At 52.4% G+C, this 19303-nt stretch overlaps 1 protein-coding gene and 1 long non-coding RNA gene across 2 annotated transcripts in view; one reads left to right on the forward strand and one right to left on the reverse strand.

Moving 5' to 3' along the window:
* Nucleotides 1-19303, reverse strand: part of LOC135406023 (neurofilament medium polypeptide-like) — a 187087-nt gene that overhangs the window by 19670 nt on the left and 148114 nt on the right. The gene's annotated exons all lie outside the window — the stretch shown is intronic.
* On the forward strand, nt 17065-18372 carry LOC135406226 (uncharacterized). The gene is made up of 2 exons (XR_010426242.1): nt 17065-17474; nt 17889-18372. It is a non-coding gene; the product is annotated as an uncharacterized LOC135406226 (long non-coding RNA).

The following is a 19303-nucleotide window of genomic DNA, read 5'->3' on the forward strand; positions in this document are numbered from 1 at the left end:
ATTGTGAACAGGGTTGGTGCGAGAACGCTGCCTTGTTTTACACCATTATAAATAATAAATAAATTAGGGCTAAATAACCTTGGGAAAGGGAAATGGCTTTCATGGGCACTTCATTGCACGCTGTTTCTGCCACTGCTCTGGGCCAAGAGTCCTTTCCCTGCTCCAGCATGGGCTTCCTCCTGTGGGAGACAGTTCCCCGGGAACTTCTGCTGCAGGAGTCCTTCCACAGGAGCAGTCCTTAAGGAATCGATCCAGTGGAGGTGCCTGTGGCAATGCAGTTCCCTAGGAAATTACAAAGAAAGGAAAGACAGAACACTGGTCAAATTACTTCAGAATTTGTGTCTTTTCTATTGAAATTTGTAAGGCATGAGAAAAGAATGTATAGATGTCAGTTTTTAGGTATTCTAGACAGTTATGCATTTGAAAACTCAGGTACCGCTTAGGGATCTGTGAGGAGGGACTGCTCAGCTCCCAACTCTCCCAGTAGGAGAGTTCCCAGTTGCGGGTGGGAGGACAGGTGTGTGCGTTCTCTCCAAAGGCAAACTGAACCTGCCCCTTGAACCCGGCTCACCAAGAACTGGCATCCAAACACATTTGCCCCAGGACTGTGGAGCCTGTCCGGCCAAGCCTGCACACACACGCTCTGAGCCTGACTATTGCCAGGGAGTCATCTTTGTTAGGAAGCAAGCACAGTTTTGACGTGGGCAAACAAGTCCTTTTTAGCTGTTTTCACAGCTCTTTGGTCCACCCAAAAATCTTTCCAAAGGCAACTTCTAAGTGTTCCACTGGGGAAACGTGAGCGGTCCAGAGCTGCAGCCATGGGAAGAACGTGGGAGAGTGCGAGAGCTCAACCTGTGGGGAGAAAATGAGAGTCAAGAGCTGCACCAATGGGAGGCAGATGGGAGAGTCCAAGAAGTTGCCCAGTGGGAAGAGGGGAGAATCCCAGAGCTGTGCAGGGGAGAGAATGAGAAAGACCCAGAGCTATCACAAGGAGAAATCAACAGATACCAAGTTTTCCAATGAGCAAGTTTATGAAGACAAAATGATTCTTGCATTTCATCCTGTCTTGTTGACTGTAAGGCCTGATGTAAAACAAACAAACAAACAAACAAAACTCCCCCCAAAAAACCAACCTCTGGGTACCTCCGGGACAGTTTGTTGTCTTTGAGAGGTCCTTTCTCTATCCTTCTTCTACAGCTTGATCTTCAGTTTCTGCACCAAGAACAGCATTAAACATTGCCTCTTGACTCACTGTTTCCATTCCGAGGGCTGCTTTTCAGGAACTCTCTCTTCTCACCCAAGTGCCTGATGAAGCTGCTCCATTTCTGGAGCTGAAGAAAAGACTGGAGGAGAGCTCTCACTTGGAAGAACATCCTTATCTCCACGGAACAGCAAACCAAGAAACAGGAACATTCTAGGAAACATATGAATCCAACTGAAAGAGTCCAAGCGCTGTCCATGCAACTCCAGCAGCAGTGAGGTCAGGCAGGAGGCTGGGTTTAAAAGGCTCCCCAGCACAGTCCACCTCAATCTAAGCCATTGTCTTGACTCCTGACATCTTGGGATGTTATTTTAGAGTGAGATGGGCAAGCAAATGGCAAGTGGAGCAGTTTCAGCTTTCTTTGTGCCCTGGCAACAGCTCCAATCTTTGCAACACTAAGTGCTGTGTCATCCCTTGGTTAGGGTGAGGATGTTGGCTCCTGCAACGGGCTCTGCTCTCCTGGGGGGCTTCTCTTCAGAGGCAGGCTCTAAAAAGGGACTGGAACAGCAGCGTTAGGCCCAGAGCAAGGGAAGCGGCTGGCTGAGCATTTTCAAAAATGCCCTTGGGGTAAAATTGCAGGAGTGATGCCAAGCACGGCCAGGCTGCAAACCCCCAGCCCTGGGTCGAGCACAAATCCCCCCCCAGTGCTGGGCGACAGCTGGAGCGCAGCAGCTCCCTGTGTGAGGCCGGGGCGAGCCCCGGGCTGGATTTCAAAGGGAGTTGGGGGGTGAGGGCAATGGCTGAGGGCTGAGGGGCGATGGTTGAGGACGAGGGCACTGAGGGTGAGGGCTGAGGGTGAGGGCACTGAGGGGGAGGGCTGAGGGTGAGGGCATGGACAGCAGTGGCTGAGGGAGAATGTGCTGAGGGCCAGGGCTGATGGTGAGGTCGACGAGTCCCCTCCCCATGTCTCCCGTCGCCTCTCCGGCGCCACATGCACAGTGCCCTGTGCCGGGGCTCGGTGCCAGCTGCCTGAACGGTGCTGCCGATGGACGCACGCCCACTGTGAGGGAGGTGAGGCCCTGGCCCAGGTTGCCCAGAGAAGCTGTGGCTACCCCATCGTGGGAAGTGTCCAAGGCCAAGCTGGATGGGGTTGGAGCCAGCTGGTGTGGTGGAAGGTGTCCCTGCTCATGTGTTCTGATCCCATTAGGGAGAGATGCCTCAGCCCAAACTAAGGTGTAAACGAGACCATTTGCTGACAACAGGCAGATTTTATTTAATACGGACTTTATTTAACAATAAATGTGAGGTAAAGTGATAGCGAGAGATAACGGATAATTAAATGGAAACTACTTTAAATCTTCCTACTCTTACATCTTGCTTTGTCCAATTCTTATGATCGAAACGAAAGCACACTCCATATGCCCTATAAACATGATAATTATTATAATATGTAAACATCATTTTACCTATCCTATGTGACTCTATCTTCATAGTAAATCTAAAGTAATCTATCTAAATGTTATAGCTACATATTATAATAATTATTAATCAAATTAATTACTTAACTAGCCTAATTAATTCCTAAAATTATGTAATTGACTTAAGCCATCTTTTGTTTTTTTGGCAATAATCGAGTGTGTTGTCCTCCTGCAGGGAGTTTCTGGGAGCAAGAGGTCCTGTCTTTGCTCATTCCCTGCAGGAGCAGTCAGGCATTGGAATCAGTGTCTCAGGTGGGTGGTGGAGTCAGCGTCTGTGTTGTAAGCAGCGAAGAGGTGTCCTGGCCCACCTGGCACTGGAGTGGGGCCTAATCCTGGGGCTGTCCCGCCGTGCAGGACCGGAACAGCCTGCGCAGAGCCCCGAGTGCCCGCCTTTAGCGGAAGAGACGTTTGGTGGGGACAGGCAGCTGCCTGCTGAGGGCCTGGGCCTCCAGCTGGGGAGGCGAGGGGCTGGGGGGGCAGCAGGGGCTGTGGGGGGCAGGGACCTGGCTCTGTGTCCCTGCCCATGGCACCTGCTCGTCGAAGGCAGGAGAAGCTTCAGTCCCTCCAGGGGACAGGGCTTCCAGCTGGGGAGGTGAGACGCAGAGCGGCACTTGTGTGCACGGGGCGGGTGCCCGGCGCTCAGCCCATGCCTGGCGAGGGACGGGCACTGGGAGCCCCTCTGCTGCAAGAATTCTCAGTCTGTCTTCTGTGCCTTGTCCTTCCTTGGGACAGCTCCAGCACGCTCAATTCTTCCCACTCGTCCTCCTTCGGGAGCAAGGGCTTGACTCCAAGCTGGGGACGCTCATGTGTTCCCAGTCCGCCAGTGCCAGCTCTCTGTCGCTGTCATCTTCTCATCTGGACAGCCAGGAGGGTGTATAGTCTTCCCAGTCAAAAAAGTCCTGGCCCAAGGTGTCTTCATCCTGGCCCAGCTCTTGGGAAATGGAGTCCTCCCAGTCGGACAGGAGTTCTTGGTAGTTACTGAATTTTCTTTGGGGCTACCCTTTCATGCTGCATTCTTCCAAGTCGGTCGCTTCCAGGGAGCTACTGCCTTTTCTGTGTCATTGCTCTTCCTCGCTGTACTGCTCCCAGTTGGACAGTTCTTTGTGCCTCTTGACTTCTTGGGACTGCTCTTCCTCGCTGTAGTCCTCCCAGTCGGACACTTCTTGGTAGCTCTTCACTCCTCCATGGGACTGCTCTTCCTCGCTGTATTCTTCCCAGTCAGACACTTCTTGGCCTCTACTCTCTTCTCCTTGGGACTGCTCTTCCTCAATGTTTTCTTCCCAGTCGGACACTTCTTGGTAACTCTTCACTTCTCCCTGGGGCTCCTCTTCCTCGCTGTATTCTTCCCAGTCAGACAATTCCTGGTAGCTCTTGACTTCTCCAGGGGACAGCTCCTGCTCAGTGCAGTCTTCCCCCGGGACACTTCTTGGTATGTGTTGATGTCTTCTTGGGACAACTCTTGGTCTCCCTCATCTTCCCACTGGGAAATGTCTTGGTCAATGTAGTATTTCCAGCCTATGCCCTCCCCAGGGAAGGGCCTCTCGTCAGTGTCTTGCACTTCCAGGACTGAGTCCTCCCAACTCTCCCAGTAGGAGAGTTCCCAGTTGCAGGTGGGAGGGCAGGTGTGTGCGTTCTCTCCAAAGGCAAACTGAACCTGCCCCTTTCTGTGCTGACACCTTTGTTCTGGGAGGAATCTTTGTATGCAATTTTGGGAATCAGGCTGGCAGTTGGGAGGTAGGGCTGAAAACAGGAAACAACAGTCCTTATCCCCAGGAAAGAAAGTCTGGAAACTTTGGCTTTGTGGTGCAGTTGGTTTGTCAGCCTGGAAACTTCATGAGCAGCAAAAACTTTCTGTGCTGGCACCTTTGTTCTGGGAGGAAGTTGTTGGGTCACGCTGTTCAATTCTTCCTCCCAGAACAAATGTACCAACACAGAAAGCTCTTGGTGCCCTAGGTGTTCTCAGCCTGGGCCAAAAACTGAACCACAAAGCCAAACCTTCCAGTCTTTCTTTCCTTTGGATAAGGGCTGTTGTTTGCTTTTTTCTGGTGTCTTGACAACTGCCAGCGCGACTCTCAAAATTGCATAAGGACGAAGATTCCTCCCACACCAAAGGTGCCAGCACAGAAAGCTCTTGCTGCCCATGGAGTGCTTAGGCTGCCCCACCAACTGCACCACAAAGCAAAATCTTCCAGGATTTCTTTCTTGGGGATAAGGGCTCTTCATCCGTGTTTTCAGCCCTGCCTCCCAACTGACAGCCTGACAGCCTGAATTGCATACAAAGATTCCTTCCAGACCAAAGATGCCAGTACAGAAAGCTCTTGCCGCTCATGGAGTCCCCAGGCTGACCCACCAACTGCAACACAAAGCCAAAGCTTCCAGGCTTTCTTTACTGGGGATAAGGGTTGTTGTTTCCTGTTTTCAGCCCTGCCTCTCAACTGCCAGCCTGACTCCCAAAATTGCATACAGATGAATATTTCTCCCACATCAAAGGTGCCAGCACAGAAAGCTCTTGCTGCTCATGGAGTGTCCAGGCTAGCCCAACAACTGCACCACGAAGCCAAAGTTTCCAGTCTTCCTTTCCCAGGGAGATGGACTATTGTTTGCTTTTTTCAGCCCTGCGCTGAAACTGTCAGCCTGAGTCCAAAAATTGCATATGGAGGAAGATTCCTCCCATAACAAATATGTCAGGACAGAAAGCTTTTGCTGCCCATGGAGCACCTAGGCTGGCCCACAAAGCAAAAGCTTCCAGACTTTCTTTCCTGGGGACAAGGGCTGTTGTTTGCTTTTTTCAACCCTTCACTTATTCTGCCTGCCTGAGTCCCAAAATCCCATATGGATGAACACTCCTCTCAGATCAAAGAGGCCAACAAAGACACAGGGAAATTGGTGACATCATTGAGGACAAGGGTGCCACCCCTGGAGACAAAAGTGACATCACAAAGACATTGGTGACAACTTTGAGGACACGGGTGCCACCCCTGGGGACATCAGTGACATCACAGGGACATTGGTGACATCACTGAGGTCTTCTTCCTACATTTAACACGCTGAGTGCTCCAGACACCCCTTTCTCTAACCTTCCCTTCCATGTCTCAAAAGCCTGCCCCTTATCAAGGGACTTTTTGGCCAAAGGGATTCCCCACCAGTGTCCGGGACCATGTTCCCTGTTTCTCACAATTGGTCAACTAACCCCGGCAGTTCTCCGCCTGTAGTTTGGATCATTTCTGTCATGCTGCTCACAGCACCACTGCCAGGGAGCATCAGCCTTTGGTTTTTCCAGAGCTGTTGGTGTAAGATCCGAGCGCTCTGGAAGTTTAAGTCTAAGGGCTGTAGTGTGTCAGCCCTCTGGCCTGCAGGCAGGGACAGGCAATTAGCACTTCTCTGGCACAGCCGCCCTCGGCACAGTATTTCCATCCTACCAAGGGATCTCCTCGGGGTAGTGCCGGAAGGCTTAGGTCTTCTGGTAAATCCTCTCTCAAGAACATATTGAGGAGAAAAAACACCAGTGAACCTCTCAAGAGTGGCACTGTGTTAGGGGAAAGAACTCAGCAGTGTCTGTGCACTTCCAGGCTCCTGGGAGAGACATGAAGGACCACCAGGGCAGGGTGGGATCTACTGCCATGTGCACTGGAAAACCCAGGTCAACTCCACAGGGCATTCATCACAGACCTGCCAACCACTCTTGGTTGGCACTAACAGCCCACAGAGGTTCTTTAGCCTTCCCTGGAGAGACACGGAAGGACTAGACAGGGTGTCTCTGTTTGCATTGCACAGACAAGTCTTGAGCACACACCTGGTGTTGGTGTGGGGAGATGACCTTGAGCAAGTACAATTGCCATCGGCCTCCTGGGGGAGCCTTGAAGTTACGTGGGACAAAGAGTGTCTTGTTGTCACATTGCATTTACAGTACTTAACCTGGCAAAGCCCCTGGATGCACCTCTGGGATGTGCTTCTGTGGACAGAGCTCCCCGTGTCCATCTCTCAGGCCTTGGGGCATCTCAGATAGTGGCAGAGCAGGTGGTACCCCACAGGGCTGAGGTGCATCCAGGCTCCAGGCATGGCAGCAGGAGCCCCAGGAGATACTGCCCCTGCTGCCATGAACTGTCTGTGTCTGTGTACAAGGGAAGGACTCGTGTGTCTGAAAACCCTTGCGTGACCGAGCAATGAGCCCCCGCCAGGGCACCACTGACTTGACCAACTGGCCATCCACCAGGACCCAGAGGCCATTTTCCAGCACTGTTATGCAGCATGTCATTCCCAGTCTGTCCGTACATCGGGGGTTGCCCCATCCCAGGGACGAAATCCGGCAGAAGCTCACTTCTTCCAAATGTGTAAAAATCTGTTGTGTTTCTTCTCTCAGCAGAATGCACGGGCGGGTGAAACCCTCTGTATTCCCTGGCCATAATAAAAGTGTGCTTTACATATTGTTTAAGGATTTCTTTGAATCAGTCTCTGTGTTTAAAAATACAAAGGGCCCTTCGGTCTTTTTTTTTTTCCTGAGATCCTTTACCCAAGACCTTTCTTTGAATTTCAGGGACAGTTCTGTGTGCAGGGATGGATAGGAAAAGACTCCTGGCATGGTAGATCTTCCAGGAAGCGCCAATACTTGGTCTTCCAGAGCTGCTCCCTTTAACTTCCACCCTCTGATCCGATCCACCTCTGATTGCTGGTGTAAAGCCTGAGTGCTCTGCCAGCTTGGTCGCAGTTCTGCTGTGTGTCACTCCTGCAATGCAGGCAGGGACAGGCCATGGGCACTGCTGGGACATGTTATAGTCAAGAGACTCGAAAAATTTTGAATTGAAAATATGAAAGAATTTATTGAAGAGCAAATAGGCAAAATGGGCGACCGGAGGAAACCCCTTGTTCCTGCCGCGGTCCGCAAAGGAGAACAACAAGACATCATCTTTTATACCCTTTTGCAACCACCTCCCCCCAGTATCGTGTCATCCTTCCATTGGTTCTGGGTTCGCGGGCTAAGTCCTGTTTGGTTCCCCTTTTCACGGGCTTGTCCTGTTGCTGAGGGGTATTAGCCAATAGTTCAATAGTCTATAGTCTCTATGGGCCGTGATGCTGGAAATTTCCACTGTAGGTAACGGTTTCTCAGTCTGATCCTCGTGATCGACCCCCTCCTCCTTGTTGCCTCAGCTCTGCTCCTTACAAATGTACTTAGAACAAGCACTTTTAAAACAATAGATTATAACATGACAATTTATCACTGCGTTGTGGTTTTGTTAGTCTGCAGCTTGACAAAGCTTGTGGTTAGCTATTACACAACTTTCAAACTTGTGACTTAGCAAAGCACTAAATATAACATTATAACATTATAAACCCAACTTTATTTGATCTGTAAATTTTATTCCCTGATTACCTATAACAGACAGAACCAAGCTCCAAAAGGAAAGGGGATCTCCTCAGGGCAGTGCCTGAAGGCTCAATTGTTCTTTCAAAGTTGCTGCCAAGAACAACCTCCAGGAAGTTTCCTGCTGCATATAGCACCACTGAAGAGCTGAAGTTGGTGACTGTACAGGACGAGGGCACACAGCCCTGTCCCTTCCACAGCCAGGCCTCCATGAATACTCTTGAAGGACCAACAGTGACCAAAATAGTCTGGTCTATGACCCTATTTTCTGGGCCCCCTGCTCAAGGGGCCCCAGTGCACTCATCACAGACCAGTCCCTTGCAATCACTGTTCCCAGCACTGGTCTATCTCTCCACCTCATAAGGATTGTTTGTCCCCCATGGAGGAACATCGAATGAGCATATTTGCACTGTAAAGAAGAGAGTTAAGCATTCACACTGTGTGTGTGTGGAGAGAGGAATCAGAGTGAGCACAAACGCCATCAGCTACTTCTAGAGAGGCCAGGAAGGACAGTGTCTTGAGATCACTTCATTTTGAGAGTCACATCCCCTTGGAAACCACCTGAATGCAGCCCTGGGATGTGCTTCTGTGACACAGCTCCCCGTGTCTGTCCCTCAGGCCGTGGGGCATCTCAGAGAGGGGCAGAGCAGGGTCTCTGACAGCCCAGCACAAGGCTGTGACCAACAGGCTGTCACAGGGACTGGGAGATCCCCTCTGCCTGAGGGCCTGGGCTCACTCCAGCAACGGGGCTTCTCTTTGGGCTGCCCTGTCCCTCGTGCTGAGCGCAGGATGGGACAGCAGCTGGCACAGCTGGGCCCTGTCTGTGCCAGCAGCTGAAAGGAGCAGCCTGGGGACAGCACACGGAAGCTGCTGCTTCCGGGCAGGGGAAAGGCCCCAGGAAGGCTGAGGGATTGGCATGCTGCTGGAAAGGCTGTGTCCCACCGGCTGGAGCTTTCCTAGGAGGAAGGAAACTGCCCGAGACAGAGACACTGGCCCACACTGCAGTTGGAAAGGTGGAGAGAGGGGACAAGGAGGAAGAAATGTCCCTGCAAGGGCATTGCTGTGGGGGGAGAAGCATCCAGAAGGAGGAGGAGATCACTCCATGTGCGTATTTGAAGAAACAGAGTGTGAGTGAGGGCAGCGGTCAGGGATGGGTTGCAAATGGCAGGGGTGAGAGCCGGGGGGGAAGCCGGATGGGTGTCTGCAGCCTGCAGGGAAACAGAAGCAGCTGTGGGACAGTATGGGACAAGCTGTGCTGGAGATGGCCAAGGGCACTGGCAAGGCATGTTAACTAACTATTGCTTTTAGGACCAGAACTTGTGCTTGCTTCATAGATGTCAGAAGATTGTTTTAACCATATTTTTGCAGCCAGACTTTATCACCACCGATGACAAACCTTATTAACCTGTCACAATTTGTATTAATAAAGAGTGTTATTCCCTGAACTGTTGGAGTGAGTTCTTTCAGTTGCCAGCGGTGGGAAACACTTCAGCAGGGTCTGCTGAGGGGTCTTCATGTTGTTGGCTGAGATCCCCCTGACAAGGCCACTCAAATCACCCTCTGATCTTGTGAATCTTTACGTGAAGGATCTCATTAAAAGATGCCACGGACACAAGGGTCTCGACTTTCCAGGGGGGCACTGACAGGCAAAAATCTAACCTCCCTCCTTTTGGGTGGCATTAAATTGCTGCAGCAAAGCAGGGTTGTCAAGGATAATCTGCTGCAAAAATACAACTCTCTGCCTTCCCAGGCTGGGAAACACTTGGTTCAAAGGTTTCAGAAAGTTAAGGAGAAAATTGTGCTATGCATGGAACAATGTCAGGCTAAGCAGAAATGTAAGGAAGGAAATGGTAAAGCTAGAAATCGTGTAGTGTTATAAGCCTGTTTTTCTTGTGCATAATAAGAAGTTAAAATTCACCTGCTTCTGAATGGATTTCTGATGTTGAGTCTACTGCTTTGAAATCAGAAAATGTGCTGTTGAAGTCATCGTTAGTCTTTGAGAGGGAAACAGGAGAAAAATCGGATAAACTTGTTGCTAAAAATGAGCTGCTTCAAACTGAGGTTGACCACCTTCAAAGTCTTGTTGCACCGGAGTGCAGAGAGAAAACTGTTGCTAAAAAAACAGGCTCCTGGTTTGGTCAGGCAACTTCATAAACCAGTGTCTTACCCTGGCATTGAGACTTGGGAAACCACAGAGAACCCTGATTCTGAGGAGAGACAGAAACCAGGAGACTTTGAAGTTCAAGTGATGTTTCTACAGTCTCCCAGCTTTCCTCACATTAATGAAAATCGGCTCATGAGGATAATGAGGATGCAGCTTCTGCTACGGGGAATTCTAAGCATTCTGGGGGTGGTAAGACAACCTGGTGAGTAACACTTGACTGAATGGGGGGTTGTCTTGGGGGCTTGTTTCTCTTTTCTGTCTCTCGGTTTCTCATTTTGTTTGCTACCCTCTTTGGAATAAATGTTGTTTTGTTCAGCTTTCAACTGTGTACTGGTTTTAGTTTTGGCAATCTCCCTGCTACACGCAGACATAACAAACAAATGACAGCATCAGCAGATGCCTTTCCATTCCTCTTCCCTTCCCATTCCCACAGCCAACACACTATTTCCCTTCTCACTTTAACAAAGCTCTTTTGTCCTTCAAGGCCCTCAAAGGCGCCAAGGCCACATAGGAGGCCACACACAAACAGTACTCCTCTTCCCACTTGACATCACCTTCCCTCTCACTGTTCTACAGGGAACACCAGGAATCTGCTCGCAGAGGCCTCTCGTTTCCCATCAGCAGCTCAGCACAAGGAGCTAAAGGAGCTCAAGTCTTAGGCCACAAGAGTTGACAGGGAGGAAACTTTGGGAGCAAACTAATGCTGCTAACACGGACCCAGCTGAATCCAGCACACGATCACAGAATCCAAGAGTCCTTCAGCTTGGAAGAGACCTCCAAGCTCATTGAGTCTTGTGCAGCCCCTCCCCAACCACCTGCAGGGACTGGATGATGCTTTGCACAAGCACCAAAAGGAATACTGTGAAAGCCATGGCCTGCAGGAGGACACAGAGAAGGGCTTGGCTGGAGCTGGGAAGGAGGGAGCAGGTGCTGGGGGAGCGGGGACGGGAGCCTCGGGTATGTGGTGCAGCAAGGACAGGGGCCCAGGCAGCTGGCAGGCGGCAAGGCCTCACCCCCTGCCCCGGCAGCAGCACCGGGCTCTGCCCAGGGTTCTCCTGCCAGGGGCTGGGCCCTGCAGGCAGGGGCAGAACCCACTCCCTGGAGCGGGCTTGCTGCCCCGGCCCTCGTCCGGCCCAGCCTCTCCCTGTGTGCGCGCTCCCCACAGCACAGGCTGCACTGGGCAGCATCCCCTGATGGGCCCTGCAGAGCTGCCCCACGGGGACACTTCCCTTTTATGTCACAGGTGCCACAGCCTGTCCCAGCCAGCCCTGCCCATTGTCCCCACCCTGGCTCAGTGACTCACAGTGGCCCCTGGCAACCAAAGAACCAAAGCCCCACACCCCCAGAGTGCAGCCCCACCCATCTGCAAGGGGCCCCCAAAGGGTTCCCTGCACAAAGCAGCCCCTCCAAACCCTTGTCAGATAGAAAACTGGGGGACATGACCCTTGGATGCTTTTAGTACAGAGATACAAGCTTTTCTTGAATAATGGAGAGGCTCACTTTTTTATTATTAATATTTACAGTTATCCATTTGGGGACAGGATGTCCTACAGGCTAATGTGGTGTCACATTTGGAGTGAAAAGTACTTTTCAAAGAAACCCAGGGGGCATGGGTGATGCCGAGGAAGCTGCCAATTACCCAATGTGAAGCTCAACACTGATTTGCACCAGCACTGCCCTTTCACACACGTCTTTGGCAAAGACAAAGATATCACGCTTTAGTTTCTAAATCAGTAACACTTGACAAGACCGCTTTATGAACTGACAGCAAGAGAACTTAGGAGCAGCTTAGGGTTGGCAAGTGTAGGAGCCCACAAGAGAAGGGGCTGATGGGTATGTCATGAACACTGACAGCTGGATGGTCGTGGAGCCGACCAAGGACTGCTGGTAAAATAGAAAGAACATGGGACTGGGGAAGGGGCCAGCACTTTTCCCGGACAAACATCCTTGTTCCAGTTCCAACAGACACAAAAAACAAGTGACAGCCTCAGCACAGAAGCTCCTCTTTGCCTTGCCTTGCTGTCATGGTTTGAGAGCCCCAAAAATCCAATTTTCTAGTCAAAGCCCCCTCCCACATCTCAACCCTATGTGAGATGGGTTTTCCAGACAACCACACGAGACTCAAAATGGGGGAAAGGGAATATATTACAATGACTGTACACATAAATATTATAATACATTGCACGCACGATCTCAACTATCTCTACTTTGATAGATCAGTATTTACAATGGATCAAATCTCTTCTCCCCTCCAAATAAAAGTCCAGGAGGGAAGAAGGAAAGATCCTTCTTCCTAGCAGCAGTGTCTCTAAGGCAGCAGGCATCTATTTCCTACTCATGCATGCAGCAGCCTTGGCTGGATCTCTGCCAGTACCCACGAGGGGGTATCCAAGCCCCCTCGGCCACTCGTCTTTCAAGCGAGGGTCTTCTTCCGTGGGCTGCGTTCACTCAGACAAGGTCATATCACCACGGTCATACCACGAAGCTCAGGGGTCTTTGTGACGGTCTGTATCTTCAGGGGATCCAAGCCCCTTTGCAGAGCTCCTGTGCTCTGCCTCAAGCAGCAGGGGAGCCAAGGTCACCCCCCTCTGCATTCTTTCTCTGAGCTTTTTAGCTCCTCTCTGCAGTGCTGCTGCAGTTTTAGGACTTCCATTCAGTAGGAGTCCATCCTTTCCACTTAGGAAATATCACAAAAGGAGTTTGAGGTTTTAGTTTCAGTTCTTACCCCAATTTCCTCTCTCTTTCTGTTGGCTCTCTCTCGCTCTCTCAGACAACTCTGTCTTCCTTGCTCAGCTGCATGCTGTTTCTGCTACTTCTCCAGTTCAGTTCTTATCTGTTGGCTTTTAGCCATAGCCTCTGTTCACTGCTGCCTCTGCCGCTGCTCTGTTTGCCCACTCACGGTGGAGAAAACTTCTTTAGCTTTCAGCCGCAGGCACTTAGCCCAGCATTACGCTGTTCCAAGTCCCTGCAGCCCCAGCTGGGGGCTGGGGGGGAGCCAGAGCCCCCAGGGGCTCCGGGCCCCTCAGCTCGTGGCTTTCACAACACAGCTACCTCTTCAACAACCAAACTACAACTACTTCTCTTCCGTTCTGAGTGTGATATGTTTATATTTCGCAGAAGCACTCATTGGAAAAAACTTCAAAACTTCCAGGGTCACGATCCCCTGGGGTTTTACCATTTTATAACTGCAGGGGGAAAACTGTTTCCCCCCACCACACTTGCCTTGCCAGACACGAAAGACATCACCTGCTGGACTCTGCCCAAACACCAGCCCCCTCCTCTCTCTTCTCAGCCACTCAACACACCCACACCTGCCAGGGCCAACTGGCTGTTTCTCTTCTCTTTTCTGCCTGGGGGCAAAGGAAGAAGGACAGGGAGGGCATTTGCCTTTGGGCCAGAGGGAAGGGGAAGGAGATCCCCCCAAATCCATCCCCAGCAGGATGGGGGCTTGGGGGGACATTGGGGGACCCCCAAGAGTATTTTCGAGGAGGGGAAAGAATGGGGGCACCCACAGGGGTGCGGGGGGGAGAGAAACCCAGGATTCTCGTGGTGGGATACTGGGGGGTTCCCAGTAGTTTCTTGGGGGGGGTTGACTCTCAGCAGTCCGGGGGGGGAAAATGGACGGAGGAATCCATCGTAAAGGGTTGGGGAGACCCAAAAGATTCTAGGAGGGGGTCGGGAGGGGCCCAGGAGTCCTGAAGAGGGTTTGGGGGTCGCCAGGATGGAGTTTGGGGGTCTGAGGTGGTCCCAGGAGATTTTCAAGGGCTAAGAGGACGCACAGGAGATTTGGGGGGGGAAGGGGGAAAGGCGGAGGGGCGGCCCCCAGGAGGGGGGCTTTTGGAGGGTCCCCAGGAGCCTTGGGGGGGATCTGGGTGGTTCCTGAGAGTCTTGGGGGAGATTTTGAGGGGTCACCAGGAGCCCCCGGACGCCCCGAACTCACCTGACACCACCATGGCCTCGTTGGGGCCGCACGTGAAGAACATGGCGGCGGGGGGAGACCCTGGGGCTGGGATCGATCGGGACCAATCGGGGTCAATCGCGATCCTCCCCTCCCCCCCGCCCCGCTCCCGGCAGCCCCCGCGGAAGTGTCGACGTTCTATTGGATGACTCACCAGTGCGAGGAGAGGGGCCGAGCAGAATTTGGCAATGACGTCATTCCAGCACAGCCGTTCTATTGGCTGCGACCCACGAGGGAGCCCCTGAACCTGTTCATGGCTTGGGGGGGAAGGAGAGCCGGCATGGCCGGGAACGGGGGTGCAGAGGGTGTTCCAGTGCCCAGGAAAGGGGCAAAAAACTTTCCCCTCTCTCTCCCAGTGCCCCCCCAGCCCATCCCGGTCTCTCCCAGTGCCCTCGTCCATCGAGGTCCCACCCGGCCCTGCCCCCTGCTCTGCTCCGGCCTGGATTTCTCCCCTGCAGGGGCAGCTGAGGCGGCTCCAGGGCGGGCGGGAGCTTTGGGGGCAGGGGGTGGCTCCCGACGTGCTGCTGGAACCGCCCCCGGCAGGGCGGGCCCGTCAGCCTGGGGCACCTCCTCACCCGAGCCTGGGGGACGGGCCGGCAGCTGGGAGGGGCTCTGGGGAGGAATGGGGAGGCTGAGAAGGGCTTGGGGGTCGTGGAGGTAACTGGGAAGGGGTTTGGGGGAGCTTGGGGGGTTGGGAGGGAAGTTGGGGAGATTGGGGCCACTGTGAGGGGTTTTGGGGAATCGTCGGGGGTCTGGGAAGGGACTGGGAGAGAGTTTGGGGGCGTCCTCGAGGGGAAAGGGGGCAACTAGGAGAGGGTTTGAGGGGTCCTGGGAGGACTGGAGGTAACTGGGAGGGGTTTGGGGGCATCTTGTGGGGTTTTGTGGGTCTGGGAGGCAGTCGGGGGGCCTCGGAGGGTGTGAGGGGAAGTTGGGAGTGTGCTGTGGGAGCGGGATGGGATTTGAGGTCTCCTGGAGGGGCTGGGAGGGCCTTATGCCTTTATACTGTGGGCACTGTCTAGTATTGATGGCGGTAATCAGTGAGCTGACTGTTTCATAATCCTCCAAATTTTAACAAGACTTTGAAGGTGGTCAACCTCAGTTTGAAGCAGCTCATTTTTAGCAACAAGTTTATCTGATTTTTCTCCTGTTTCCCTCTCAAAGGCTAACGATGACTTCAACAGCACATTTTCTGATTTCAAAACAGTAGACCCAACATCAGAAATCCATTCATGATTTCCCTGTCAGCACTCCATGCGAATGTCTGTGCACTCACTTTGGCCTGAGAGAAACTTGCCTGTTTGCAGGGCATTGACTGGGCAACTTTTCTTTTTGCAGGTGGAAAAGGGCAGATGAAGAAAAAACAGATGGGTGCAGCAGAAGTGATGCTGCTTCTGTCAAAAGCAGAGCAGAGGCCGAAAGCACTTTAGGAAGTTGCTGGCAGAAGCTCTGTGCATTCCAAGTTACAGCTCAGGAGTCTCAGTGACTTGTCCAACATGGGAGCTCCTTTTCCATTTCTCAACTCCCAGATTCCTCAGGAGTAGGAAACTGAAAACACTGACTCAGAAAAGCTCCTTTCCTTCCTAATGATTGTGCTTTGTCCTTCCCATTTGACAGTGCTCTTGGAAATGTGCTGGTGTGATCTGTGTCTGGGAGCAGCCCTGACCTCACACAGCACTCATCCAACGGCAGGAAGGCCCTGCCTGGCTCCTTCTGTGGTTGTTGCCACCCACCGACAGCTTCTCCCTGCAGAGGTGTGGGCAACTACCCAGGCAGGATGAGACCTGACCCCGGCAGGCAGCAGGCTCCCTGCCCTGACATGAAGAACCCTGGAGCACAGGGACCCTGCTCTGCAGGACAGCCCCGGGCACCCCTGGCTGCAACCCCACCTTCCCAGCCCACAGCCATCCCTGGGAGAAGGAGCCCACCTGCACTGTCCCTCTGACGGTGCTGCAGGGAAGGCCTGCCCTGGAGAACATCCTCCTCCTGCACAACAGAGAAACTGGGAGAGTCCTGACAGCTGCGCGAGGCTGTGGGATGTGGTAGCTTTAGGAGATTCCTCCAGGAACACAAGCGACATTGCCCTGCACCTGTAGACTCACTCTGCAGAGGAGTGTGAAGTTGTGTCCCCAAGGGAAATCTCAGCTGAACACCTCCCATCTTTCCGCTGCCTTTAACCTCCCTCTGCCTTGCTTCTCTTCTCTCGTGGCTACAGACAGTGCCCTCGGCCCTGCAGGGCTGTGCAGAGGAGCTGCTCCTGGGCAGAGCTGTCTCTCTGCGGTGCTGCTCGGTTGCCAGGAGCTCCCTGTGTGCCAGGAGCCCGGCCCAGCTGAGCAGCACAGCAAGAGCCAAAGGCAGCCCTTTCTCTGCCCCTCTGGGTTCCCCGCAGGTGTCCCTGGGGCTCCAGGGGAACCTGCTGTGGAACAGGCTGAAGGAAACAATGATGTTCCCTCTTCTCCCCTCCTTAGTGACACTTCTTTCCAGCAGTGACATTTCTCCCCTTAGAAAATTACAGGGTAAGATGATCACCTTTTCTAGTTTCATCATTACACAGGGCGCCAGGAGGGTGACAGCAAAGGATCTGATAACTCCCTGGCACAGTGGGGGTTTTCCTGGAGTCACACACAGAAATGTGTCAGGGCTCTGAGAGGTGCCCACCTCTGAGCTGGACTGATGCACTGCTCACACCCACTGGGGTGTTCAGAGACACGAGTCCTTCCCTCGCACACACACAGGCAGTTCATTGCAGCAGGGACGGTGTCTCCCTGGGCTCCTGCTGCCACTCCCAGAGCCTGGAGCCACCTCTGCCCTGTATTGCTCCCACCCTGCCCACTCCTACACTTCAGATGAACCTCGAGGTTTTCTACTCCCTGGAACTGCCCAGTCCAACCCCTCCCCAGTCCCCCATCTCCCTGCCCCGCCCCAGCCCAGCAGAGCAGCACAGTCGTTTCTGGTCCTGCAGCAAGAAAGGGAGGCAATAGAGGACAGGGACAGTGACTGCGTGTCTGGACTGCTCAGGAGATCATCAGCTCAGGCGGCAGCTCCTGCAGCCCCAGGGCCAGACCCGCTTCCCAGTGGCCCAGGCAGCTGCTGCCACGTGGGCACAAGCTCTGCTGCCCAGGAGGGTCTTGTAGTGCAGAACTTTGCAGACGGCCACGTAGCGGTCGTAGGACATGATGGTGAGAAGGGCAAGCTCCGCTGTGATCAAGAAGAAAAGCAAAAAACACCTGTGCAGCTCATCCTGAGTAGGAGATGCCCCTGGTGTTCCAGAGGGAATTGGCCATGGCTTTGGGGAGAGTGGTGCAGATGCAACCCAGGTGCAAGAGGGAGAGGTGGAGCAGGAAGAAGTCCCTGGGGGTGTGCAGGTGGTGGTGGCAGGCTACGGCGCTGAGGATGAGGCCGTTGGCCAGGAGGGCAGCCAGAGAGAGGCCCAGGAAGAAGCAGAAGTGCAAGAGCTGCAGACCTCGCATGCCAGGAGGAGGAAGTGGGGGATGGAGCTGCTGTTGGACATGAGCTTCCTCCGGGCATCAGGAACTGTCCAAGGAGGGAAAGGCAGTGAAAACTTTGGGGACAGATTTCCTAGACCAAAGCCCATGAATTCCTCTGAGCATCTACCCTCATCCCAAGTATCTGCAGTCACACATATGTAGATTCTGGACTGTAGAAGACAGGCTTAGCATGACTTTAAGATGACTTCTTCTGAATTTTTTGATTTGTGTTTTTAGTGCCAGGTCTGACAGATGTGTCATGGTGACACGGGGGGCATCGTGGAACCAAAGGAACCCTGAGGCATTCCAGAATCCCACGTGTGTTGGGTCTGAGCTGGAGTTCATTTTCTCACTGCAGCCGTCACAGTGCTGTGCTTTGCATTGGGAGCTACAAAGGGGTTAATCACACCAGTGCTTTGACAACTGCTGAGCAGGGCTGGCACAGCATCGGCATTGTCAGCTTCCTCCCTTGAATGGGGGGCAAGATCATGGGAGGGGATAGAGACAGGCCAGTTGAGCCAAAGGGACCAAAGGGAGATTGCAGAATATATGGCGTCAGCTCAGCTACAAAAGCTCACAAAAGGAACAGGAAAGGGGGAAAATCCATTTTTTTACAATACTTGCCTTCTGAGCGGCCTCTCTGTGTGGTGAAGCCCTGCTTTGCCTGAAGTGGTCAGGCATGGCTGCTGACGGGAAGTAGAGAATAAACCTCTTTATTTTCCTCTTCGCTTATGCATGCACAAACTTTGGCTTTTGCTTTAGTAAAGTGCCTGATCTCAAGGTAGAAGTCATTTTCCATCTTTTTCTGTCTCTCCTGTCTGGCTGGGAAGGGCAGAGATAGAGCCGCTTTCTGGGCACCCGGCATCCAGACAAGGTCAACCCACTGCAACATTGCAGGGTCTCATGGAACCAAAGGACTGCGGGGACACTGGGGGAACTCACAGAATCAAGCGGCAGTCCTGACACTGCCCTGCATCATGGAAGCAAATGTTCCCTGGGAAACTACAGAAATCCAGGGACTTAAGGGACGTCATTGGAACATGCGGGACCTCATGGAATTAAACAGACCTTGGGATATCTTCAGAATTTCATGGAATCAAAGCAAAAAAACAAAAGAACCATACCCAACAACCAGAAAGGATTGGATCGAACATTTCTTTAATATGCCAGCTAGACATATAAAAGATATGCATGGAGGAACTTTGCCATGCATGAATCAAAGTATCAGTATAAATTTCGGAATAGAAATACAGTGATACTTGAAAGACCCCCTCCACAAGCAGTCCATACTTATGATTTCGGGGTCAAATAGCATCTGGGATTGTATTCGTGGAGCAAGACTGCCATCTAGCGTCCATTTCTTCTGGGGGGGCAGTCATTTTCGCAGAGCGGTCTTCTCGCTTAGCAGGCCTTGTAGCATCTCTGACTGATCTATCTGACATCTAACACCTAAAATATTCTAGGACGAGCTAAGACATGTGTCTTAGAACTTGCCATTTGCTTAAACAATGTAGAATTGACTTTCTTCTTAACGGAACAATCTCTTTTTAAACACGTTTTCTGAGGCAGGTAAGCTAATTTCTTGAAGATGGGCATACAAGATACTCTTTAGTAGTTTTCATGTATCATCTACATTCTCGCTCCTAAAACTAATTGCA

This window comes from Pseudopipra pipra, chromosome W (genome assembly GCF_036250125.1).
Source record: "Pseudopipra pipra isolate bDixPip1 chromosome W, bDixPip1.hap1, whole genome shotgun sequence".
NCBI classification, from domain to species: domain Eukaryota; kingdom Metazoa; phylum Chordata; class Aves; order Passeriformes; family Pipridae; genus Pseudopipra; species Pseudopipra pipra.